Here is a 9,296-nt window from a genome sequence, read left to right as displayed (position 1 = left end):
GAGGGGACTGGCTAAGAAACCCACAAGGAACCGCTAGGACAGGAGCTGCCACAGCTCACCCCCCCCCCCAAACTCCACAAAAATGTGTCTGCCACCTCAGGCAGTTGCCTCACTTTGCCTAACAGTAGTGTTGGCCCTGCACAAGAGTTTTATAAGATCCAAACCAATGCATCCAAAAATATGTCAAGCATTTTAATACAATATCACCTGTCTTTCCATCTTCAAAGCTACTCTCCATGGTGCTTGTCATGGTACCATCTTCTGAACCATGACAGGGCCTTTTTGGTAGTAGCACCAAGATTAAAGAAGCCTGATTGGCACCCTCTCTAGCAGCGAAGATATTCCACTTTCACCCAGGTGTTTTAACCATTCTCTTGTGGTTTGTGATGTTGCTGCTCCTGGTTCTTTTAGGTCCCTGTTTTACTAACTGCCTTTTATTGCTGTGATTTTATTGTGTGCTGTTTTTAAATTATTGTAACCAGATTTGGGAACCTTGTTGTTGAAAGGTGGGGTAGAACATTTAATAATAAATAATACATTTTCTCAGATATCTTTTCTTCCCCCCTCCTCGAAAAAGTAGGAAAGGGAAACCATAGTCTGTCTTCATAAACAACTGACAATATCATTCATTACAAAAAGTACATCTATTCATGGCCTGTACCGAGGACCTAAAAGGACTGGTCGTTTTATTTGTGTGCCCAACTTTATCTCTTCCAGAGACAGAGACATCCTATCTTTAGGAAGGGAGAATTGGTTCATCAGTTTTGGAGTCTCACTAAAGAGCAGTAAATTGCCAATTATTGTATTTTTGGTTCTTACATTTTTACCGCCTTGGGGAGGGAGGCACAATTTAACTTTTCTGCCTTAGGCTTGCTCAGAGGACAAGGTGCATTCCTAATGCCCAACTTGCTGCAATGCATTTCCCCCATCTTAGCTTCCTCTTAAGAAAGCCATAATTTATTCCAGAAACCAATGGTCATCCAATGAAGCTGAACAGCGGGGAACTCAGGACAGACAGAAGGAAATACTTCTTTGCATGGCACCAACTTAAATGATAAAATCCGCTACCACAAACGGAGGTGACGACCACCAATTTGGGTGGCTTTAAAAGGCAAATTCATGGAGTATAGGGCCATCAATTGCTACCAGTCTTATTATTATTATTATTATTATTATTATTATTATTATTATTATTATTATTATTAAATCTTTATTAAACATTCAACACATATTTACACAACAATTTGCCATATTACAGTTTATGCATGAACACTACGCAAGAAAAAGAAAAATACAACAAAAAATAAAGGAAAAGGAAAATAAAATAAAATAAAATAAAAAATGACAGTAAGAAGGATAAAATAAACTTCCAATTGTTCTCAAAAAACTAAGTCTCATTTGTTATTTTTTACACAGTATCATATTATTATACTTTGTTTCCTTAATTTCCTTCAGAGAAATATTCTTTAGTTTGTTGTCTATACATTACAAGAATCATTTAAGGTCTGCCAGGAGGTTTTTGCTATCATAATAGGTTTTCAAGTATTCATTTGACTGCAATGGCTACCAGTCTTGATGGCTATGGCTACCTCCAAGTTCAAAGGCAGCATGCTTCAGAGGATGATCAGTTACTGGGGAACAGCTGGAGGAGAGGACAGTCACACACCCTGTTCTGCTCCCAGGCTGTCCATAGGTATCTGATTGGCTGCTGTGGAAAACAGAATCGTGGACTAAACAGGCTTTGTTCTGATCCATCAGAGCTCTTCTTATGTTCTGGAGTCTTTTGTTGCACACTCTGCATTTCTCAAATCATTCTGAGCTTTCCTCACAGCTTCTCACAGCCCATCTTCAAATATCTTAAGGGCTGTCACATGGGAGATGGAGCAAGCTTGTTTTCTCGTGCTCTGGAGGGCAGGACTCGATCCAATGGCTTGAAGCTACAAGAACGGAGATTCCGACTAAACATCAGGAAGAATTTTCTGACCATGAGAGCTGTTCAACAGTGGAATGGACTCCCTTGGAATGTGGTGGACTCTCCTTCCTTGAAGGTTTTTAAGCAGAGGCTGAATGGCTATCTGTCATGGATGCTTCAGCTGAGATTCCTGCATTGTCAGGGATTGAACTAGATAACCCTCAGGGTCCTTTCCAACTCTACAGTTCAATGATTCTATTATTCTCCCTATGCTTGTATTCGCAAAACCAGTTTCCCACACTCCCCAACTCCCACAATGTCCTCCTCTCAGCCACCATAGGTTTAGGATGCATCTTGTAACTGCAACAATACTGAAGTAACTGAGCTAATCTAACAGTCCCTAACAGGGTATTCTGAAGTCTTTCCCAATTCCAAGCGGATTCCTCTTTCACTGAGTGTAATAGCACTTTTTAAAGCCCCATGCTAGCCAGTCTCTCTCTCTCTTTCTCTCTCTCTCTCTCTCTCTCTCTCTCTCTCTCTCTCTCTCTCTCTCTGAATACCTCAGAGGAGCTACTTTGCTTGGAGGACCTGATCTTTTGCTCTCCTCTCACTCTGAGTCTTGCTCAGTTCTGTGGAGGCTCACCAATCCATTACAAGCTGCTGCTAACGCATCTCTCTCCTTGTGTACACACATTGCAGCCAGAATTGTATAATTAGATATTCAAGGGCAAATGCTAAGAGCCATTCTCTATCCTGGCAATTCTGAAAGAATAGAAAATATATTTTCAACCTGTAGTTCATGGCCACATTGTGCATACTGTAGTTAAGCTAGCAGGACACCCTATTAAGAGCTAGTACTTAACTACATATTAAAAGAGAGCAAGAGATTTCCAGTGGAATAAGTGGAGGAAGGCTGAATGTTGGTCTCGACCTTCCCTCTTTGTTCCCCTTCACAGGTTACCACATGGACATTTCTAAACAGGAATCAAAAACAAAGGCAGGGACATTTTTGCAACAGAGCTAGACGAACGGCAATAGGTGAGCAATGGATTGCAAAGGCATTTTCACAAGTCCCAGAAATATGAACTTGGAGAACCTCATATTAACCTCAGACCAACAGAGACGTCCTCAGTTCAGAAGCAGAAGAGCAACAGAGACAGGAAATTGCCAGACTTCCAGAGATCAAAGCTATTGACATCCTTGGTATAACAGGTAGCGATGTTGAATCTATAAAAAAAAGCTGTGGAAATATGGATTTATTGCCAGGATACCTCATTCTGAGTGGCATGCCATATGTAGGGAAAAAATGGCAGCATCCACGCATGAGAGACGGGGGGGGGGGGTTCAGCAGGTTTAGAGGAACCCCAAAGTTTGCAAAATAGAAAAAAAAGCTTTCGCTTTAACCTATGAGAATTGAGCATACACAGTGGGCATGGAGTTCTGACTTCCTGTTGTGGTGGTCATAAAATGGTTGTATGTGGAACAGCGTATACGGACACAAGCCCTGGCTGAAACCCTGGACAGGAACACTCCATGCAGCAACATTATGTTACAGGTCCCATTTATCAGCACAAGCTCCATCACAGGTAAGCGGTTAACCTCTGTGTGTGTACCTACAATGCTCCTGGCTTTAGTCACCTGATCTGCTGAATATTCAGAATCTCGTTTAAAATTCAAAGTCAGAGAACTTTTGAGGGAAATGGCTTCCACATTAAGCCTCTTGCAGCAAAAAAGAGAGAGAGAGAACCTGGTGGCACCTTAAAGACCAACAGATTTATTATGGCATGAGGTTTTGTGGACCATAGTCCACTTCATCAGATGCAGAATGCCTTTGCTATAGTCATTATAACTATCCTACTCACTATGCTGTTCTAACAAGTGGAAAGGGACTCTTGGCACTGGAACAATGAGACTGATATCCCACATTTTCCCATGACATGTTGGGTGGATTTGGAGTCCAACCAACAAAGGTTATGGGCCCAGCATGAATCCACTGTCCAGCTCTGCTACTTACTTACTGTATGTAAGTAAACATGGTGGCACTAGCACTGAGATCCTCTTTTTGTAGCTTGATAAGTTAAGGGCACAAATGTAATGAAAGAGAGGGGGAGTCTTGCTGCAGGGGGAATAGCAGATAGTGAGGAGAGAGAAACTCGGTTTCCTCCTTAAAAGAAACTGGAGATGCTCATGCAACCTTTCATTGTTGTTTACTTTTACTTTCCGAAAAGCCACATGACCACACCCACTCTCTTTTTTAAAAAAAGTAATAATTGTTTAAATGAAAACAATTCAAAATTGCTGTAGGTATTATGGGGGGAGGTGAGTATGCAGCTTCCCACTGGCACCATCCAACAGACACCAGCAGTGCTGGTTTCTCTCCTGGGGGTGCTTCTCCAGTGTATTGGTCAAAGTCACTACAAAACATGCCAAGCTGTTTTGACCAGAGGCCATGGTGGGCCACACACACAAATGTGCATCAGTGGCAACCCATCGTCGGAACTGCCTCCAAGCATCTGCAAAGCTTGAGTCGGCACACTCAAGGCCACGTTGCTCCAGCCCAGCGCGTTTCAGCACTGGAAAAGATCCCAAGTTTAAAAGCCAATATAAACAATCGTTTAGACAAAGTAGAGGGAGCAAATACAAATGCCCAGATTTTCTGCCAGGCTCAAAGAGCTCCCTGCTTGCCCAGTGGATTAAGGATGATGGAGGAAAGGAATTAATTCCTTTAGTGTAATTAACAACTGGGCCAGTTCTGGAGGATCTTGGGCTGGTAATGAACCATGGCACCACTTTAATTTCTTCCTTGCCCCACCGTCTTGTTATTAAAACCAAGAATAGGTTCCATCAAATATCCCTTAAAGGGAAAAAGGGAAAGGGAGAGGGGAATGGAGCCGGATTTGTCTCAATGGAACATGATAAATTAGACTTTGCAGGATAAAGGGAGAAGGGGCGAAGGGGAGGGCACGGACTGTGAATTTCTATATACATGCTATGTAGAGTGTGTGGTATATATACCTACATATATTCTCTTTTGGAATGACCTCCTCATGCCCCATCCATCAGCCTGGGGTTGGTTTATTCTAACTAGCAGATTCTTTTCTTCTGTCTAACAGGCCCATCAGACACAATCTGCATGCCAATTACTGGAACAGACCCCCTGATACTGAAAAATGGAAATTAGCTGTCAAGGCAAGGCATCAGCTGAGCAGTTCCGATTGCTTGCTCTCTGTCTGTGGCTCATATCCATATCCACTCTGTTCTGTCTGCTGCTCCAACAAGGGAGCCCCCACTGGAAAAAAGTAATCTAAAAAAAAATTTTTTTTCTAAGACACCTACCACACTTTATTGTTATTCGTATTAGTTGCCAACATTGGGGCACAATGTGAAATTCACCAGAGGGCAAGAGCCGTTTGGAGGGGAGAGAAAGGAACTCTGATAATTGCATTTTGGTGCTAGGCAGATCAAGCAATCCAATAAAAGGACACTCAAAGGAAATGCTAATGTAGGACAAGTGGAACAAGCAAGCAAAATGGCTTCCGCACACTCAAATCTTACTCAGCTTCCCCCTTTACATAGTCATGCCTGGCCCAGCTGTCCTGGCAGAAGTTATGGGCAATGCACTGTATGCGCACATGCGGATGCATGGAGCCTCAGTTGCATGTCAATATCCCGCCCCCTCCAGTGGTAAATAAAGACACAGGACACAATAAGTAAGGTTAATGGGCATGAAAAGGCCACGACTTTATTGGTTACGGATGTTGAGCGGTATTGGCTTAGGCATTGGACCGAACTGACTATATCTGACTCCAGTCCGTCGTGCTGGCAGTCCAGGAAGGGTTAACCACCGATGGGAGAGCCCTGCTGCTGCACATCAGCTAGGAACTCACCCTGGGGTCACTGGTAAGGGGCGTGCCTTAGGCCCTCACCTTCCACGGATTCAAACAGGTTGCCCATCACCTATCAGATCAGTTGTTCTCTTTCCAATTTCAGTGGCCCACAGCCCCCTTTACTCCATACATTCAAAACACTATGATGCCACTTTAAACCGCCATTAGGCTCACACAGCTATAATTCCCGGCAATGCCTGGGAAAACCCATCTGGAAACTGTAGCTCTGCGGGAGAAATGGGGACCTCCTAATAAGTCTCAACTCTTAACAAACCCCAGCTCCCAGAATTCTCAGGAGGGGTGTGTGATCAGCATTGTTTAAAGTGGTATGATAAAGAGTCAGTGTGGTGTAGTGGTTAAGGTTAAGAGCGGTAGACTCGTAATCTGGTGAACTGGGTTCACATCTCTGCTCCTCCACATGCAGCTGCTGGGTGACCTTGGGCTAGTCACACTTCTCTGAAGTCTCTCAGCCCCACTCACCTCACAGAGTGTTTGTTGTGGGGGAGGAAGGGAAAGGAGAATGTTAGCCGCTTTGAGACTCCTTCGGGTAGTGAAAAGCGGGATATCAAATCCAAACTCTTCTTCTTCTTCTTTAATTGTGCAGGGCTGATGAGGCCCTAATCCACTACTCACCTCATCTCTTTCAGCTGCACCTTGATCATCACACAACATCCTAGGCATGAGACTATTAATCTCAGGGCTGTGGGTTCGAGCCCCATGTTGGGCAAAAATTACTGCATTGCAGGAGGTCTGACTAGATGGCCCTTGTGGTCCCTTCCAGCTCTATAATTCTATTATTCTATGACTACTGCCTTTCCACAAGCTCCTGTTCCTCAACCAGGCTGAAGCAGAGTTCCTCGCTCTTGGCCCTATTAGTGTGTGCATCCTACTTGGCCAGTCCCTAATTAATACGGTATTCACAAGGGTTGTATTATTGTAGCTTCTGACAAGCATCACATACCCCTGCCTCATTGCTACATAATAACCTCATATATCAAACTGGAAGAGACTGCAGGGCCCTTGCTATAGAAGTGTGCACTTTATACGCTGAATATCATTATCCAAAGTCCCCCGTTCCCTTGCTTGATATGCAAAAATTCTTAGGTTCCCCAGAGTACCTGGCAAAAAAAATGCCCACCCAAAATGAACATTTGTTATTTTCTAAGACTTGAGGCATAACGTAACCGGGGAAGCTGGGGGGTGGGGAGGGCATTGAAGTCAGTTTACCCAAAGATTTCATCAAACTGTCTCTGTGTGTGAGGAAAGAAGAGAAAGGGTAGCACCTGGTGGCAAAGCGGTGAAGCACATCTATTCAAATTAGAAAAGAATTGGGAATTCTGCATTGAGAGTGCAGGAAAGAACTTGGGGTGCAACCTGGGATGCTTGGTAAAGGAACCAAACATGTCTAATTGCTGCTTATCTCACTGGACTGTAAGCATGGCTAACTTTCTCTAGACTGCAGTTCTTAACTGCAGGCAAAGGAAATGAAGCCAGTTTACAATATATTCTTTAAAGCAGAGGCAGGGAAACTTTTTCATCCTAAGGGCAGCATTCCCTTACTGGCAATGTTCTGGGAGCCACATCTTAGTAGTGGAGAATATACAGGTGAAACTCAAAAAATTAGAATATCGTGGAAAGGTTAGTTTCTTTCAGTAATTCAACTTAAAAGGTGAAACTAATATATGAGATAGACTCATGATATGCAAAGCGAGATATGTCAATCCTTTATTTGTTATAATTGTGATGATGATGGCGTACAGCTGATGAGAACCCCAAATTAACAATTTCAGCTTTGGGGTTTTTATCAGCTGTATGCCATAATCATCACAATTATAACAAACAAAGGCTTGACGTATCTCGCTTTGCATGTCATGAGTCTATCTCATATATTAAACTCCAGTAGCCAATGAAAACAATTGCTTACATAAATGGACTTTTCCACGATATTCTAATTTTTCGAGTTTCACCTGTAGGTTTTAACCTCTGTCCAATAGGCTACTTTCTACACACACTCTCATACACAGATTTTCACTTTTTTGAAATATGGCAACCCTAGCTAAGTGAAACTGGGAAATTTTATGCAGAGCACCTGCACAGTACACCAATCAGCTGATTAGAAGAGGAAGCCACTTTGGCAGATGAACAAGCAGGGTTTGAGCAGGATAGAACTACTGTAGATTATTGTTTGGTTCTAAACCATTTGGTTGATAAATACGGAGGGGGGGTGTCCAGGGGTGGTTTGTAAGCAGCATCCATTGACTTAAGGGCAGCATTTGATTCAATTTCACACATGAGGTTCGGGGGAGGGGGACTAACTGTATCAACTGTAAAAAGACTCCTTTTTCTAATTAAAAAAAATTACACCAAAATCAAGGCTTGTAAGAGTTTTAAGGTATTTGGGCTTGGCCTCTGGAATGTGGTCAGCTCAACAAAAATATGTGGTAGAAAAAGCTATGAGTAGTATTAACATTTTAATGCATTTCTTCCAAATGAAAGGTCATGATTTTATACCTGCTCTGCTTGAAGTTCTTAAGGCCAAACCTTTAAACTCAACTATTTCATTAGATTCAAATTTGGGTGAGCCTTATAAAACCCACAAGAGCTTCTGTGGTCTTAATACCAGTGCTTTTTTCTGGGGGGATGCAGGGGTACGGATCATAGCTGTCAACCTTTCCCTTTTTGTGGGAAATTCCCTTATTATAGCATTGGGAAACAGCAGGGAGGGTTGACAGCTATGGTACAGATACCCCTAAACGTTTTGTGAATCTAAGTTTGGCCTCATTGAGGGGCAGTATTTCAATATGAGTAGGAAAATGAGAGTACCCCTAAACATTTTTTTAGGGGGGGGAAGCACTCCTTAATACCTTAAGATAAATGTTCCCTGTACCAGGATATGTTTTGAATGCTGCCCTGGGATTCAAAGCTGGCTTTCCCTCCATTTCCACACAGGTTTGGGTTAGGGCATTTAACTTTTGACTCGAGTTGAATTTAGCCACTACTGCCTTGCTTCCTTTAGTTCTGCCTGATTCCCACAAAAGCAGTTGGATGAAAGCCATCAATTTAAGGTTATGCCTTCTTGGCTTTTCGCCACAATAGTTTTACGTCTTGGTAAAGCAAAACACATATTGAAGCAATGCCTGTTTGACACTGAACAACAGAGCAATCTCTCTGCAATGAGAAAACTTCATCCCTGCTATGACTGTTTTCTAACTAGTCCCCTTGATACAATGGCACCTTATCTATGGAATCTAACAAATCTAAAATATAGAAGAGCTTTCTCGAGTGCACGGCTGAATGTGCTTCCTTCAGCAATACTTGAGAGTCCTTTTATGAGAAGCCCACTCTATAATTGTACGTGTCCATGTGGGGATGGAAATTCTGAACGCATTGGTCCATATATTGTTATTTTATTTATTTATTTTGCTTTTTGTACGGAGACTCCAGTAAAGAGTTAATCACCCCACTATTATTATCTAAACTGGGGTGTTCATCTGATC

This window comes from Lacerta agilis, chromosome 5 (assembly GCF_009819535.1).
Source record: "Lacerta agilis isolate rLacAgi1 chromosome 5, rLacAgi1.pri, whole genome shotgun sequence".
Classification (NCBI taxonomy): domain Eukaryota; kingdom Metazoa; phylum Chordata; class Lepidosauria; order Squamata; family Lacertidae; genus Lacerta; species Lacerta agilis.
This window is presented reverse-complemented; position numbering follows the sequence as displayed.